The sequence below is a fragment of the Mirounga angustirostris genome, unplaced genomic scaffold (assembly GCF_029215605.1).
Source record: "Mirounga angustirostris isolate CCGP_5_RB_7025 unplaced genomic scaffold, mMirAng1.0.hap1 SCAF_8, whole genome shotgun sequence".
NCBI classification, from domain to species: domain Eukaryota; kingdom Metazoa; phylum Chordata; class Mammalia; order Carnivora; family Phocidae; genus Mirounga; species Mirounga angustirostris.
Window position 1 is genome coordinate 1,144,453 of NW_026991716.1, and position 12,460 is coordinate 1,156,912.

At 41.1% G+C, this 12,460-nt stretch overlaps 1 non-coding gene across 1 annotated transcript; it reads left to right on the forward strand.

Annotated features, from left to right (window-relative positions):
- Positions 1-894: 894 nt before the first annotated feature.
- TRNAK-UUU (transfer RNA lysine (anticodon UUU)) lies at positions 895-967 on the forward strand. Its single transcript has one exon. It is a non-coding gene; the product is annotated as a tRNA-Lys (tRNA).
- Positions 968-12,460: the final 11,493 nt, after the last annotated feature.

Consider the following 12,460-nt stretch of genomic DNA (forward strand, 5'->3'; position numbering starts at 1 on the left):
AAGGTTCTGAGTGTCAGGAGAAGGAATTTAAGGACAGACGCGCAGCACGGGTGATGAGCGACACAAGCGGGGAAGGTTTTTTTTAAAGCAAAAGTACACTCTCGTGATGTGAGAGCAGGTGAGAGACGCCGAGATGCGCCCCTGGGGTTGGGTTTCTGTCTTTTATTGACAGTCGCTAACTATATGGCGGAATATTTACTTGGGGCTGGGAGCAGGGTTTCCTCACTTGCTCAGGGGTTTCCTGTCGTGGCGCCGCCCTCGTGGGCCCGTCTGGTGGGATCCGGCCTCTCGGCTTCTCGTGGATGCTGCCGGGACAGGCCTCCGACCTTCTCCACAGCCGGCCACGGCCGCCTCCTTGCTGGCCTCCGGGCATCCCGTTAGAGCCTCACTAACTGCCCACCCTGACACGGTTAGCAAAGTAGGGAGAACTTGAACATGGATCTTTAAACACGAAGAGGATTTGGGTAGAGGGGTAGGAAGGACGTGTCCCGCTCTGCATCTTTTCTCTGCATCCTGCAGGTACAAGGAAATAGTGGAGTCCCGTGTTTTTTAAGGGAGGTGAGACGAAAACTTTGGTCCCACGAGAAGTCCCCACTCATTTTTACCCAAACGGTGGGGCTTGAGAGCGTCGTGGAGGCTCTTTCCAAACCTGAGCCCTTCGGAGCGCGCCCTGTGCTTGGGTTTTGAGGGAAGCCCAATTGTTCCACCCCGGAGTCTGGTCGTGGTGGGAGCACTTAGTGAGGGTGGGAGCGGGGTCCGCCGGCTGCTTTGTTTGAGTGTATGAATTGCGTGTGCAAGTGATTGCTTTCAACATATCTAGAGGGGCAGAACGAAGTCAACAATAGCCTAATACACTTACCTTTACTGGGCTGTCAGAGGAAGTTGAGCACATGGGCCCGGATAGCTCAGTTGGCAGAGCATCAGACTTTTAATCTGAGGGTCCAGGGTTCAAGTCCCTGTTCGGGCGGTGAGATGAATTCCCTCTTTTTTTTCTTTTCTCGTATATTCTCAGGTCCAAAAAAGTGTTAACAGTACTTCCCTCCCTGGTCAAGGGGATTGGATCCTGGCACGGGGAGTGGGTACTCTGTCTTTGCTTGTGTAAGAGGAAGATGCCTTTTACCATATGAAAAGAATGTTCTCCGGCTTGTTGGAAGGTTGCTCTATTTCCTCCAGAAGGGGAGAGGAACTTGGATTTGAACCTGATTAATTTAAGATACCTACACATTTAAGATGCAGTCTTGTGAAAATATTTGACAACCACAGCAATCCCTGAAAACTGCTATTCTGTAAGAATCTCTGATTCTAAGATTTTCTTTAAAAATTATTATTAATTATGGGGTGCCTGGGTGGCTCAGTCATTAAGCGTCTGCCTTTGGCTCAGGTCATGATCCCTGGGTCCCTGGATCGAGCCCCGCATCGGGCTCCCTGCTCAGTGGGGAGTCAGCTTCTCCTACTCCCCCTGCTTTTGTTCCCTTTCTCTGTCAAATAAATAAATAAAATATTTTTAAAATATTAATTATGTAGCTACAGGGGAGAGGGACAGTACATAGAGTGAGAATTGAGAAGGGTTCATGGTGATTTGAAGATTGGGAACGCATTAATGGTATTCATGGAAAACGCTGTTGTGAGCTAGAGTGATCTTGGGCCCTGGATTCATTCTAGATAGCATAATGCTTCTGAACTTCCTTAGAAATCCCAGGAAGTGCCTAGAAATCGAGGCAAGGTTATTGCTATCTCCTCTTTGTCTTCCTCTGCCCATAAGAGACAGTTGTTCATGTTCCCAGAAGTCCCCTGCAGTCGATGGTGAACTTCTGAGGATCTTTTTTGTCTGCAGGGCTTGTCTCTCAGTTGTCTCATCAGGCTGCTAGACTCTGAGGAAGAGAGATGCGTGAGCTGAGGGAGATGGGCTGTTTTAACTTGGTTTTGTGTCCTGGTGCAAAGCGCAACTAGGCTCATGCCCAGCGTTCCTGGTAAGTCATTACTCTGCACCTCGGCTGCAGCTGGTCCCCGAGTGAGCTGTTGTACATTCCTGACATGGAGGGGTTCCTCTCCATTTACTTCCAGGTATACCTCAAACATTTTCCCTGAATTTTTGTGGCAGTCCAAACTTTCTTTGCCAACGTTACTGAAACATCTATTCAATGGAAGGCTGTGGGATTAACTCTTAAATTACAGAATTTTTTGAGAAACTGAGGAACTCATTTTAATCAGAAGACAGAACACACCCATGACCAATATACTCTATTCAGAAAACGCCCAAATGTGGGGCGCCTACGTGGCGCAGCCGGTGAAGTGTCCAACTCTTGGTTTCAGTTCAGGTCATCATCTCAGGGTCCTGGGAATGAGCCCTGCATTGGGCTCTGTGCTCAGTGTGGAGTCTGCTTGAGATTCTCTCTCTCCATCTCCTTCTGCCCTTCCTGCTCGTGCTGTCTAAAACAAATAAATAAAATCTTAAAAAAGAAAACCCCCAAACATAAAGCATATGTCTAACCCATCTATGTCCTAAGGGAAAACAGAAGCCTTTTGTGCCTTTTTGGAAGGAGTCCAGGCCCATTGAAGGCATTCAAATATTTGTTTAATGATGTTCCCACTTTCCCTTAGGATCTTTGACTGACAAATTCCCACTATGACATCACAGGTCAATTGTCAGAAGTTAAATCCAGTAACTTTTTTCATTTCTACTATTTGGAGTAAAGAAGTACCAGAAAGAACAGAGTAATCATGAGGGACTGAGGTAGAGGAATACAAGGCCTTTTCAGTTAGGACACGTGGTCATCCTGTGCCAGAATGTTCTCACTTCCCTTTTGTAAGGGGGAGTGGAAGAAGAACTCTCTGTTACTTGCCTGTCCAATCCAATTTTCTCAGGGATCCCTTATAATACATCAATATCAAAGGGAAGACATAAAACACATTTTTTAAAGATTTTATTTATTTATTTGAGACAGAGAGAATGAGAGAGAGAGAGCACATGAGAGGGGGGAGGGTTGGGAGGGTCAGAGGGAGAAGCAGGCTCCCTGTTCGTGCGGGATTTGATTCAGGGACTCCAGGATCATGACCTGAGCCGAAAGCAGTCGCTTAACCAACTGAGCCACCCAGGCGCCCCATAAAACACTTTTTTTAAAAAAGATTTTTAAAAATTTATTTGACAGAGAGAGACACAGCAAGAGAGGGAACACAAGCAGGGGGAGTGAGAGAGGGAGAAGCAGGCTTCCCGCCAAGCAGGGAGCCCGACGCGGGGCTCAATCCCAGGACCCTGGGACCATGACCTGAGCCAAAGGCAGACGTCCAACGACTGAGCCACCCAGGCACCCTATAAAACGCCTTCAATATTAAAGGAAGAAATAAAACACTTTCTAATAGTCAATTGGAAGGAAATATAGGGGAAACCTGAAAACTATTTTATTCAAGTAATGAGCTGGGAGAGGACAGAAGGTAATATGGTTCTTCAGGTTGCTCTTGCCTAAATCAGTAGCCGTGAAGATGAGACTTGAGGTGGAGAAATCTGAGGCAGGAACTAAGTGTATCATAAGAAATCATATTTGTGTATCTTCTTCGTGGTCATTAACTCAAGGATTACTTTCTCATTGGACTTATTTGGGAAAATATTTCAGAATCTGTCTTCTTCTTCTTTACCAGTTACAGGAAAATACATATATAACATTACATATGATATTTAAGTGATATCTGCACACACATACACACACATGGTCACCCATCGTTCATTCACAGGCTGCCCATGGAGTATCTGATTTTAACAGTAGCCAAGAGTAAATACTGAACTCAAGACTGAAATAAGATTTTGTTTTACTTTAGAGATTATATTATCCGGTACTTTATAATGCTATCATAGAAGCTAAAATTCACTTCTTTTTTTTTTTTAAGATTTTATTTATTTGTTTGAGAGAGAGAATGAGAGACAGCACAAGAGGGAAGAGGGTCAGAGGGAGAAGCAGACCCCCTGCTGAGCGGGGAGCCTGATGCCAGGACTGAATCCCGGGACTCCAGGATCATGACCTGAGCCAAAGGCCGTCACTTAACCAACTGAGCCACCCAGGTGCCCAAAATTCACTTCTTAAAATTGATCTTCATTCTCGTTGTTACATATGCCATCATAGAAAAATAGCAAGGGAAGAAAAATTTTTAGTGTGATAAATTATATGCATTAAAAACCGTAGTCATTCTTACTTGGAAGAATAATTTGTCTGGATAATGTCAGGAGCAACAGGAATGACATAAGAAAAAAGAGACATCATATCAGAAAAATATACATTGTCTTCTTTTTTTTTTTAAAGATTTTATTTATTTGACAGAGAGAGACACAGCGAGAGAGGGAACACAAGCAGGGGGAGTGGGAGAGGGAGAAGCAGGCTTCCCGCAGAGCAGGGAGCTGGATGTGGGGCTCGATCCCAGGACCCTGGGATCATGACCCGAGCCGAAGGCAGACGCCCAACGACTGAGCCACCCAGGCGCCCTTTACATCATCTTCTGATAATACAATTACATTTATATTACATTCATGTTCTGATAATACAGTTTGCTATATCAAGAGATAGAAGCAGCTAAAAACCCATATAAAAGAAAGTTAATACAAAGACTAAACAGGAAATAAATATATGCCAGTGTATTAGTTATCTATTGTTGCATAATAAATTACCCCATCTTTTACGACCTGGTCTCTCAAATTGTACAGTTATTCTGCCTCGTTCTAATCATTAGAAGAGACTCATTAAGTCCAGTCTGTTCAAGGGAAGGGAAATTAGTTTCCTTTTCTTGAAGGGAAGAGTATTAAATATTTTGTACACATATTTATTTATTTACTTACTTACAAGATTTTGCTTATTTATTTGACAGAGAGAGACACAGTGAGAGAGGGAACACAAGGAGGGAGAGTGGGAAAGGGAGAAGCAGGGAGCCTGATGCTGGGCTCCATCCCAGGACCCTGGGATCATGACCTGAGCAGAAGGCAGATGGACAACAGCTGAGCCACCCAGGCGCCCCTTTTGTATACATTTTTAAAACACCATGACAGGCAGTGATCAATTAGAAGGAAATACAGGGGAAATAGATATTTGTAATTGTAATAAAAGTATAAACTAATAATAAGTTAAACTAAAAGTACATCAGTTATATAAAGCAAGCAACATCTTTTTTGGAGGGTGGGGAGGGACAGAGAGGATCTTAAGCAGGCTCCACGCCCAGTGTGGAGCCCATCATAGGCTCGATCCCAGGACCCTGAGATCATGACCTGAACTGAAATCAAGAGTCAGATGCCTAACTGACTGAGCCACCCAGGTGCCCCCAAAAGCAACATTATCTTAATGAGGGGCTTATATATCTATCTTAGTGCATGGAGGGAATATCTTGTTCCTAGGTCAGAATGCTTAGTATTTTCAAATATCAGTTCTCCCCATATCAGCCTATAAATCAAAAATTCCTTCCTCAAAATTCAGATGTAATGAGTTTGAATATTGAAAAAAATGTCAGAATGGTAAGAGACGGTTTGCCTTAGTAGATATTAAACATATTATAAATCTAGGATAATTAAACCAAAATGGAAATGAATCAGGAATAGACAGAAAGATCAGTGATATTGCTAAAAGTATATGGGACTAAATATACATAAACTCTTAGCTTAAAATAAAAAATAAGGGGTGCCGGGGAGGGTCTCTCTGCTCAGTGGGGAGCCTGCTCCTACCTCTCCCTCTGCCCCTCCCCATGAGCCGCTCATGCTCTCTCTTGCTTTGCTCTCTCTCAAATAAATAAATAAAATCTTAAAAAAAGGAAAATGAAAAATAAGACATATACACTGGAGTCCCTTATCCTGGGTTCAAATCCCAGCTCTGCCATTTACTAGTCATATGGATTTGGAGGGAATATTTAGTCTCTCATTTTCTGGGCAGTTAAATGAGGATAATAATAGTATCTACTGCATAAGATCTTTATGAAGGTTAAATAAGTTAACACAAGGATAAAATAATAAAAAGACTGTAAACCCAGAGCCCAGTGATCCCCAGTGGAGTCTATGGATAGATTTCAGGGGCTTAAGAACTTGGATGGGAAAAAATTACAAATTTATATTTACTTACCTCCAACCATAATTTATTATTCCTTTAATGAATATAGGCAGCAACCCACAGAAGCGTGGGCAGCATCCGTGGTTTTGTCATCAAGAGAAATCACAGATGTGGTTTACATTCATCGTGAGTTGAAACTGGAAGTCGTAAGACCAACCGCTAAACTGCGTGTTACTGAACTTAGCTGACCAACTATGGGCAACTCTCTACCAAACGGTGAGGTCTCCTGTTTTCACGTTGGTGACCCAGGCATCTACACTGCATTCCAGTATCTCTGTCACAGTCATTTATTGATCAATATGAAAAGATGGTAATCATCAAGTTTTTTGCAACACTGAGTGTTTCAAATGAGAATTTTTAATTCTTGGAAGGCAGTGTGGCCCTTTGTAACAAGGATATGCATACTAGCTTGCACTGTGACACTGGAAAGCTCAAACACAAGGGACAGTTGAGACAGCTATTCAGTTGCGTTATGTAAAAATTCCTATTGAAAGATTTTTCCAGTGATATGGGTCATTCACATTATTTTCCATTTGTTCGCTGAAGGTCTTTTTTGACTTTAATTCTCCTTGGCTATTTTTGTCTGTGAACAATGACTTGTTTTTTGTTTCCCAATCATTTAAACCTCTTGCTTTTATTTTGCTTTATTGTACTCTTGCTTGTTTGTATTCATTTACTGCTGCAGAGATAAATTTTAGTACATTAATATATTATACAACTACTAAAAATGACATTCTAGACATTGAAGATACAGAGGTGAATAAGACAGAGTTCCCAGGGCGCCTGGATGGCTCAGTTGGTTAAGCGACTGCCTTCGGCTCAGGTCACGATCCTGGAGTCCCAGGATCGAGTCCCGCATCGAGTCCCAGGATCGAGTCCCGCATCGAGTCCCAGGATCGAGTCCCAGGATCGAGTCCCGCATCGAGTCCCGCATCGAGTCCCGCATCGAGTCCCGCATCGAGTCCCGCATCGAGTCCCGCATCGGGCTCCCTGCTCGGCAGGGAGTCTGCTTCTCCCTCTGACCCTCCTCCCTCTCATGCTCTCTGTATCTCATTCTCTCTGTCTCAAATAAATAAATAAAATCTTTAAAAAAAAAAAAAAAAAGAGTTCCCAACATGAAGGAACCCACAGGTTTGTGGGCCTGACAGAAAGTACAATTACCTAGATACATTTGAAAAAATATATGACAGTGTATTTCCAGTTTATTAAAAAAAATGAAACAAACACATACCCAGACACAGACAGGGAAAAATACCAGAATCACATACAACAAAACGTTAACAGATTTGAATTTGACGTAGTGGAATCTGTCCTGATTTTTATTTCACTCTTCTAGCTTATCTGCATTTTTCCATATTTTTTTTTGCAAAGAACATGTATTTCTTCTAAAATAAGAAAAAAAAAGCTGTAAAAGTTATCCTGAAATCAAATCTTTCTAGAACTCACAGTATGTGTTTGGTCCTTTGCTAGTCAGTCACTGCAAGGAGTTAGTCTTCTGGAAGGAAAGAAACCAGAAACCAAGGCCCACAGCAGTGCCACGAGGGGGCAGCCTGGAGAATGCGGTCCATCCTAGAGCTCGTGTGATTCACCACTGATTTGCAAAATTGAATGTTAAAGATTATAAAACATCTTGCTCTGTCACCTTGGACAATACATTAAGCAAAAGCATGGTAGTTTTCTTGGGATGCACCGCCCAATATAACGTGACCACAAATGCCAACCACATATAGAATTTAAAATTTTCTAGTAGTCACATTGAAAAAAGGAGAAACAGGTGAAATGAATAACATTTTATTTAATTCAACATATACAAAACATTATCATTTCAACAAGTAATCCATATAAACATATTGCCTCGATATTTGTTTTACATTCTTTTCTTCTTCTTCTTTTTTAAAGCTTTTATTTATTTGACAGAGAGACAGCGAGAGAGGGAACACAAGCAGGGGGAGTGGGAGAGGGAGAAGCAGGCTTCCCGCCGAGCAAGGAACCCGATGCAGGGCTTGATCCCAGGACCCTGAGATCATGACCTGAGCCGAAGGCAGACACTTAACGATTGAAACACCCAGGCGCCCCACATTCTTTTTTTCATACTAAGTCTGAAACTGGTGTATTTTATACAGACAGCACATCTCAAGTCGGACTGGTCATATTTCAGGTGCTCAGAAGTTCCATGTACCAGGCTATCATATTGGACAGCAGAGTTCTAAGAACTAACACATTTAAACAGAGAGAAGAAAATATATAGAATGTGCAAAGTGCTCACAAATGAAAGCCGTTCCATAACTCACATTCAAAATCTGTAGGCAAATTTTTATTCATTTTTGTGAGGCGATCCTTAGGCACTGGTAAATTGCCACAATTTAAAGTTATCTGGGACACCTGGGTGGCTCAGTCAGTTTGGCTCAGGTCAGATCTCAGGGTCCTGGGATCGAACCCCCGGCGGGCTCCCTGCTCGGTAGGGACCCTCCTTCTCCCTCTCCCTCTGCCGTTCCCCCTGCTTGTGCTCTCTCTCTCTCTCACAAATAAATGGATAAAATCTTTGAAAAAAAAATAAGGTTATCTGAATTCTTTCTGATTAAGTGCTTCATATTTCATATTCTTTTACCATCTTTTTTCTTTCTGGTACCTAAAGACTGATATATTTCTTCTGTGAATGACAAAAGACTGTCTTCTAACCAAATCATTCATTTGCAAAATGGATGGGTTAAGATTTGAAAGGAAAGAGCCGAAAATAAATAAATAAATAAATAAATAAATAAATAAATAAATAAATAAATAAATAAATAAAAGAAAGGAAAGAGCCGACTGATCTGCCCATGGTTATTCCCTCCATTACTTCCTGTAGGCAGAAAGCCATATTTAAATTTTCCAAGTCTGTGGTGCTTTTTCCACAACTCTCTGAATCCCTTAGTGTTCCAGAAATTACTTTGTGATCCCCTGGGGAGAGAAATTCTTGTGTTCACAAAATCACCTTCAAAATGTTGGTAATATATTTTTAAAGCTATTCAAGTATGTATATGCTTTAAAAACAGAATGTGTAACAGTAAAAAGATATATATTTGAAAAGAGATTCAGATATACATATTTGCAACAAAGGAAATTATAAACAAGGGTAAAATTCACATCTGAAGGGAAACTCAGATATACATTTGAAAAGATGGTCACAGTATCTTTTAGGGGAAGAAAATGACGTAAAGAGGTAAAACACTTTTTAGTTGGGCTTTAGACTCTGTAATTGGTATAATGTTATTTTGATCATGAGGGAACTTTGTTCTCAGGAGTTCTACATACATTTGTTCGATCAAACTAGCTAATTGTCATGAATTAGTTAACTAGGCTCAACTATTCTATATCCATACTTTATTTCTGTCTGCTAGATTTATAACTACAAGCCTAGTGAGTTATAATCTTCCATTCTGGGTAAAGATAGGCTGTTTAATAATTGATGTGGCAAAAATCTGGGTATTGATGTGGTTTTGGAATATAGGTGAAGTTTGGTGGCGTGAAGTCCGGAGCCGAGGACCAAGAAGGAATTTTTGAGACATCTTTGGTGCAAAATGGTGGTTTTAGTAAAGCACGGAGACAGGACCCGTGGGCAGGAAGAGCTGCTGCCCCGGGGTTGGGAGGGGAGGCTGATTATATACTGTGGGGCTGGGGGAGGTGAGGCAAAGGGAGGTTTTCAAAAGGACTTTCATATGCTAAAGAGGACCAACCAGATACCAGAGACCTTGCCATTGTCAAGTCAGGGTGGTTCTTCCCTCTAGCAAGGCATTAACATAAAGACAGTTGGGAGCTTCCCGGAGGAACGTCACACATGTTCTACCCAGGGGTGGGGGGTGGGGCAAGGTTGCCGGGTATCAGCTAGCCTTCTGCTCCCTCATCAGTTATGTAGGAAGAAAAAATTGATTCCATATTCCACAACATAAAGCAGGATGAATTCCAAATGGTGTTTCATAAGATTAGGGGCGCCTGGGTGGCTTTGTCGGTTAAGCCGTTAAGCGTCTCTTGATTTTGGCTCAGGGTCTTGGGACCAAGTCCCAGGATGGGGCTCTGCGCTTTACTTGGGATTTTCCCTCTCTCTCTGGCCCTCCCTCTGCTTGCCCTTTCTCTCCCTTTATCTCGCTGTGTAATAAATAAAATCTTTTTAAAAATCAGGAATTATTTAAAGGAAAATATTGACAAATTTTATTTCAAGAGAACTTCTGAAAGAGTAGTAAGAGTATAGCGAATTTCTCCTTAGTATATTTACCCTTCTCCTACTTTCCAAATTTTATGCAATAGATATGTATTATTGGAATAATCATGGAGTAAAACAAAACCTCCTGTATGACAGAGTAAAAATCCACAAGCAAAGTCAAAGAGAAATCTCAGGCTAGGAAAATAGAATTGCTATTCATATCACCAGAAGGATTCCCCGTGTCCCTCAGTGTAGACTTGATCAGAGTCTAAGAGAAAACAGCCACAAAACCTCAGTGACTTAACAATAAAAACTTATTCTTAGCACATGACATTTTTTTCCTCACTGGTTGGCTGATGGCTTTCCTCCCCAGTATTCTCAATCTGGAATTTAGGACGATAAAGTAGTGTAGGGGAGGGAAACAGTCTTTTTCTTCTACCTAGTTTCAATGCATTGCCTGGGACCCTGCAAATTAAACTGACAAAAACCAGATTAACTGGAGGAAACTTGAACAGAAGTTTACTAATGCATGCAGTCACATGGGAGTACTTCATGATGAGTAACTAAAAGGGGTAGCTCAAACTTGGGCTTATATAGCATCTTAGCAAAGAACAATGAATTTGTAGAGAAGTGACAAAATAAAGGACAAGGGCTTTGGACTTTCAAGGGCAGCTAACTGCGGGAAGGTAAATACATGGGGGAAACCAATGGAGTGAAGCTTGTCTGTGCGAATCCATCTCAGCACCAGCTTTCTACTTCTTTGTGGCCATAAAACCTCCCCAGGAGAGGGAATTTGTGACAGTCCTCATTTCTCAGAAGGTTTTGCTTTTACTTAGATAAAGGAAGTTCCGGAAAACCTTCTTTTTGCATCTGTTGATTCTCATTTGCCTCCAACTCAAAATAACCATTTTGCCAAAAGTGACATATTTTGGGGTAGCGTATTTTAGCTTCTACCTAGAATGTTGTCAGTTGCTATTTCAGAGGGAAAGCGAGCACTGCAAGAATATGAAAGTGAGCTCTAAAGAATTATGCCTTTTAAAGTTCAAGTGAGAAGCCACATGCTTTTGGGGTGGAAAAAAAATGGTCACACCTAACTTAAAGGGAGCAGAAAAACATGTTCAGAGCATGTATCCAGAAATGGAGAAGGGGCATATTTGGGAAAATACCAATTACTATGCTCCTACACATATAAGAACCTACAGATCAATCAGAAAAATTTCAAAAATTTAGCAGAAAATTTGGCAAATATGAAAAGATGGTTCACAGAAGGAAAATAGAAATGGGTCTTAAATATATGAAATGTATGAAAAGATGCCTGAACTCATTCATAGGAACAGAATTGCACATCAAAGCTACTCTGATTATGAGGAAAATTGGTTATGAGTTCATAATTAATAAAACTGAGAATGGATATGTGGAAATTCATAACAGTATTCCTTTTGTTTTCATATGTTAAGATGTTCTACAATAAAAAGGAAAAGGAAAAATTACTGAAAGAAATAGAAGATCTGAATAAATCTATGTATGTTAAAGAAATTGAATCAATAAGCAATAACTTTCCAAAACAGAAAGCACTGAGACCAGATGGGTTCACTGGGGAATCTACCAAACATTTAAAGAAGAAATTATACCAGTTCTCAACAATCTCTTTCAATAGATAGAAGCATCAGGAATAATCTCATGAGGCCAGCTTTATCCTAACACCAAAACCAAAGACATTCCCAATAAAGGAAACTAGAGACCAATATCTCTCATGAACATAAATGCAAAAATCCTCAAAAAATCGCAAATCAAATCCAACAATGTATAAAAAAAGTTATACATCATGCCCAAGTGGGATTTACTGCAGGTATGGGAGGCTAGTTCAACATTTGAAAATCAGTTGATGTGATCCATTATATCAACAGGCTAAAGAGAAATCGTATGACCATATCAATAGGTGCAGAAAAGCATTTGACAAAATCCAAGTCTCATTTATTATAAAAGCTCTAAGCAAACTCAGAATAGGAGGGTCCTCAGCCTGATAAAGAATATGTTATCTACAAAAATCCTACAGCTAACTGCTAATGGTGAGAAACCGGAGGCTTCTCACTAAGATCAGGAGTAAAGCAAGGATGTCCCCTCCCACCACTCCTTCTCAATATCCCTGGAAGTACTAGCTGATTTAGTAAGACAAAAGAGAAGAAATCAAGGGTATACAGAAAGA